This window comes from Protopterus annectens, chromosome 1.part0 (genome assembly GCF_019279795.1).
Source record: "Protopterus annectens isolate FY-2018-M chromosome 1.part0, PAN1.0, whole genome shotgun sequence".
Classification (NCBI taxonomy): Eukaryota; Metazoa; Chordata; order Ceratodontiformes; family Protopteridae; genus Protopterus; species Protopterus annectens.
In genome coordinates this window covers 958683512-958689471 of record NC_056725.1, presented here as the reverse complement: position 1 = coordinate 958689471, position 5960 = coordinate 958683512, and the positions used below count along the sequence as shown (strand labels likewise).

General features: G+C 40.6%; 1 non-coding gene across 1 annotated transcript; it reads right to left on the bottom strand.

Moving 5' to 3' along the window:
- Positions 1-5344: 5344 nt before the first annotated feature.
- On the bottom strand, positions 5345-5416 carry TRNAT-AGU. Its single transcript has one exon. It is a non-coding gene; the product is annotated as a tRNA-Thr (tRNA).
- Between the last annotated feature and the right edge of the window lie 544 nt (positions 5417-5960).

Sequence of the window (5960 nt, the reverse complement as noted above, 5' to 3'; positions counted from 1 at the left end):
TGCCCCTGTCGAGCAGAGCCACAGAGGTGATCTCCGGGGTGAATTTCCTATTTCCCATCCAATCATCAAGATTTTTCTTGAAGAGTGCTAATGAGGAGCTTTGTTTGATATAGATAGGTAGTCTGTTCCAGAGTATGGGAAGTCTCTGGGACAGGAATCTATCCCTCCAGCATGTTCTGTTTATTGTGGTGACAAGGTTTAGGTCACTAGAGCATGTAGCTTGGAAGGATTGGAATTTCTTTAATTGGAGCATGTCCACCAGCTCTGGGTTTGACATAGCTTTGTATGTTAGGCAGAGATCGCCTCTGAGTAGGTGATATGCGATGGAGTAAAGCTAGAGTTTTTTTAGACAGTCTGCATAGGGCATCTGTTTGAGGCCAGTAATCCTCTTTGTGAGGTATTTCTGTGGCCTTTCCAGTTGTTGTAGATGTCTTGTGAGGTACATACCAAAAGGGGCACTGTATTCAATAATGGGTCTAATGAGTGATGAGTAGAGGGGAACAAATATCTCTTTTTTTCCTGGATGAGAAACCTTTTGTGATGAGGTGTGCCATGTAGAAGGATTTTCTGACTACGGTGACGATATGATTATCAAAGGAGAGACTACTGTCCACCTGTGTCTCAAGGTCTCTTATCACACTTTTGGTGTTAAGTAGACTACAGCCTATGTGGTAGTTTATGGGTACAGAGTTTTTACCAAAAGGAATGACAATGCACTTTTTGGCATTGAGCTTGAGGCCATGGCTTTGACACCAGGCATCTGTCTCAGTGAGGCCCTTTTGTAGGATGTCCACATTGTTAGAAGTTTTAATTATGGCTTCTAGTTTGCAGTCATCTGCGAACTTCATTAGCCAAAGACCTTCTGCGTTAGCCTGTACTTCAGAAAAGTAGATACCAAACAGGAGAGGACCCAGGACTGAACCCTGTGGTACTCCACTTGTCACTGGTCTGAAGTCAGATTTGGAGTCTGCTGCTTTCACAGTGTGGGTTCTGTCAGTGAGCCATTTGGCATCCCATCTTGTGACATAGGGATTTATACCTAGTTTAGTGAGTTTATCTATAATTCCAGAGTGGGGATGATGTCAAAAGCCTTGGCGAGATCTAGATAGGCTGTGTGAACCACCTTACCCTTGTCTACGGCTTTGGTGACTGCTTCAAAGAAGTCTATCAGGTTTAGGAGACATGATCTGCCTTTTACAAACCCAGAGGGGTCCAGAGTTTGGAGATTACCAATGTCTTTGTTTATAAGTTCCATGATGACCTTGCAGATCAAGCTCGTTAGGCTAATGAGGTGGTAGTTCCTGGTTGCTCCCCCCTTGTGGAGTGGGATAACTGTCTCTGTGCACCATTCAGTAGGCACAAAGCCTGAGGTAAGGCTATGACTGAATTTGGTGCTTAGGTGGGGTGACAGTTCATTCTGTAGTTCATATAGAATGCAGCCTGGGATGTTGTCAGGTCCCATGGATGCTGTGTTCTTGGCTTTGGAGAGTGGGGTTTTTACCTGTGTAGCTGTGATTACAGTAACTTTGCATTCTTCCGGTATAGAGATGGGCCCTTTAGGGGGTGAGAGGGGGGTAAAGTTAGCACTGAACCTGTTAGAGCTGAATGAATTCTCACAATGCTTTCTTTGGTAATTTGTCCCCTTCTTCTTGAATTGTTTGACCTATCACATTTGAATTTTTTTATGCCAAGGAAAACACTCTTAATAAGGTACCTTTAGCATTTGTCTGTTATTTCATACCCACTGAAGGGATAAAGATATTCAGGCTTAAATTTAACAGCTGCTTGACTATGTAGTATGGTATGAATTTGCAGACTTTCTCTTCCCTAGGACCATATACCTACGCAGCCTTATTTTACCCTGAAGGTGAATAAACCTGAGAGTCACTAAAAGTAACTTTTGCAAGCCAAGAACAATGAAAATGTGACCAACTCAATGCGTGAAGGTAGAAGGAAGGTAGACAAGACTTAATAATCACAAATGACCACTTTTAAAATGTTATCTCAGCTGTTGATTCATCTTCAAGAACTATTCGTATATGGTTTAAGTTATATAAAGAAAAATATGCAAGAGACACTGCAAAAAAAATTAACTGTCATCTTTACTGACACTTCTCAAACTTGAAAATATTTCTCTGTAATTCCTCTGTAAGTGAACGAGAATGTCAGTTGAAAGGACAGACTAACCATTATAATCTCATCAGTTGTGCCATCTCAATTCACTATGTACAAAATGTTGCTTTCCAAGAAACCAAGATCATATCAGCAAAAGAGATGAATTTCATAAACATGAAAATTACAGGTTTGTAAAAATACTGAGCCTACTGCTAAAGGTATCAAGAATGGCTGTTCATGTCCAGTTTCTTAATAATAACCCCATAGCCTTCTAACAAGCAGGTAGCATGGTTACAGTCAAACAGCTCTGATCAGATTAGTTAGCTGTGTGGCTGCCAGTTCTGGCTATGCCAAAGCCCTTTAAACAGCAGCCATCTTTCTGCACTTCTGTGAAGCCACTGACCTACTAGGTCATTCTCTACTTTTTCCCCCAGCTAAATGAGTTGGGCTACAATGGAGCTGTGCTATAGTGATTTCAGAATTACCCTTTGAAGCACACCCAGGATGTATTCTGATCAAATACATTATCTGCATCTTACAAGACTAACCTTGAAGTGCCTTTTGTTTTCTTTTCCTTTCTTATTTGTTCCCTGACTGTGGGGATAATACACCAGAAACTTCTTGTTAAGTTAAACATTTCAGAATAGTGTCACATTTTCCCTTTACACTATATTTCTAAAAACTAATAAGGATGCATCATGCCCATACCCAGCAGAACCTGCACTGGGTATATCTTTGTTCATCACATGCATATTATTCATTCATTGTTCAGTCACTGTTTCTCTGAGATAGAGAGGGGGAGGCTTTTGAGGGATTGCCCTGCCTTCTTCACTCTCTTTACAAAACAAACAAACAAACAAACAAACAAACAAACAAACAGACAAAAAAGAAAAGAAAACAAAAAATATATATATTATATGATTTACCATGCAACACAACCAAAGCAGCAGAGTGCATGTGCAAAATTTTATTTTTTTTCTTTTATTGTTTCTTTTAACAGAGTTATGTAGCTCCCTGCATACTTTTGATGCCTGAAATTGTAGACATCCAAAATTATGAAAACAGAAAATATTGAAGTATTTTTTTGTGGGAGGTAGATTCATACTATCCATAATGTGAGGATTTGTGGCCAAACCCCTTACTTCCAAATGTACTACCTCCAAGTTTGTTGTACCTTATAGAAAGGGGCAAATCAGTGATACCTTTTTAGTGACACCTTTCCATATTTTCAGTCCATTACAATTTAGGTTTTCAGAGTGATGAGAGGTAGGCAAGAAATACAATGACTGTATGGCTGATTTCTCATTTTATCAGATTCAACAAAACACATCTTCCTCACAGCAAACTACAGTGTTTAGTGGCGATGACGAATCCATTTTCCATATCACAGGGCTGCAATGTGTTTTACACTTATACTGTGCCTGGTGTTGGGTAGTGTAAGATCTATAAATTAAAGGAACAGCTACCTATTCCTACACTAGCGAGGGCTATATGAAAAGGTGCAGTCAGTATTTCACAAGTTATTGCATGGAATCCAATAGCCAGATTACATCTTGTATAACTTGACTATATGGGTACAGTTTTTTTTTTGTCCCTGGTGGGCCTCCAGTTGACACCCTCCTGTTTGGTACTGTTCCTGTGCTCCTGACTCAGATCCCCTCATTAGCTCTCACCCATTGTCAGTTTGGAAAGGGGAAGTGGAAAGCTAGAGCACAACTAAGAGCTAGCAACTTCACATACATTGCCCTTTATACCAAGGTTTTTTTATTAAGTTTTACACCCCCAAGGTGTTGTAACATTATACTCTGAGGCTTGGCAGGCAATGGTTACTTAGGTCTCAGAGTAGTTCTGCTTTCTTGGCTACCTCCCACCCCAGACAGGCAACTGCTGTAAGTCCCAGTCTCCATCAGGGTTTAATGAATAATTCTTCCCTGAGGATTGGCATGCCCATCCTCCCTGACATTCTGACAGTATGTCAGATTGCTAATCAGTGCTGTATCATCTGGGTTATAGTCAGGCTTTATCCATCTAGGTTACTGGAGTAGCATGGGTACAGTTCTTAAACACAGATAACAATGTACCTCATTTACGTACTGTCAGACCACCATACTACCAAGTGGCTTCTGTAGTACAGCACAGCAACAGCAACTGAAAGATCACAGCAGTAAGCAGAGAGGTACCTGGAGATGTGATGCCTTCTACTACTCCCACAAGCAAATGTAGCAGATATAAAGCAATATACCATCTTGCCAGTGAGGGATCACTAACTTGACAAGACCACACTGCTGTGCTGCATGCAATAAAACAAGTCACTGCGATACACAGGCAATAAATCTGTGTTTTTTCCACTTGGAATGAAAAGTGGAGGGCTCATTTGTACTACACTTTGCAATACCTTCATTCATAACACAACAGGGCATTTGTTCCTTACTCCTTATCATTTTCTGCAATAGCTCTGGAATAAAATTTGTATTTTGCCAGTCATGAGTCATATTCTGATATGACAAATTCCATGGAATAACCCAATAAGGTATAAGGATATTATACCTAATTGATTGTGCTGTTGAAGTATCTACTACGAATCTTGAACATTGCTTTTATATATTTTTGTTTGCTTCTTTTTTTTCTTTTTTTTTTTGTCAAAATCTGCAATGATTCTGTTTTTGCCACCCATAACCTTTTCTTGCCTGCTTCCTTTTCTCTTTCTCAGTGTCTTTGTAATACGGAGGCTGGAATGTTCAGGCTACAACAAGTTTAATTCCTTTCCCTCCGTGAGTATTTTTCTGATCCCATCCTCATACTTTTATATTTCCCACAGATGCAACACACACATGCACGCGCGCACACACGCACACACACACACACACACACACACACACACACACACACACACACACACACACACACACACACACACACTTGTCTTTTAGTCTAGTACATCCTAAGTTTACAAAATGCAAAGCAGTACTTAAAATATATATTTACATGTAACATTTTTACAGCTAACAATGATTCCTTGTTCATTCTTATTATGTAAGAGTTAACCTGACATTGCTTGAGTTCATAAGTTCATATATTAGTACTAGGCTAACTGCCCTTGTGGGCCATTTTAAGTGTAGGCAGTTATCCCATTTGAGAATCAAACTCTGCACTTTCTGTCTGTAAAGTAAACACATTAATCAACATACCAGCCCCCTAGACTAACTTAGACATTTTAAAGGACAGGCAGAGGCCTTGATGAGATTTGAACTCATGACTCTGGTTTACTAGACCAGTGCTCTAACCCCTGAGTTACAAGGCCAAAAATTGTCTCCAGCGTGATAGTTGAAGGAAGACACACACACATGAACACACACACATGCACACGCACACACACGTGCACATGCACGGTCACACACGCACACACACACACACGCATACACATGCACACACACACGGACACGCACATACGCACACACATGCACGCACATGCACGAGCACACACGCTCACACACACACAAACACGCACACACACGCACACACACACACACACACACACACACACACACACACACACACACACACACACACACACACACACACACACACACACACTGCTGTGAAATTTGATCCCCTACGTATTTAGTTACACAAGCTAGAAAACACAGTACGTAACACTTGCGTCACTGACGATGTGTACTGCCACATTATTAGCCTTTCCCATGCCCATCTTTTAAATGGTCTAAATGTTACAGGTATAATAAAAATCAGAAACGACCAGTTTCTTTAATCCCGTACTGCAGACTCTAGTGCATGCATGTATGTGAAGTTTATATTTGCCAATGTTGCGTTGTCCAAGTGATTTT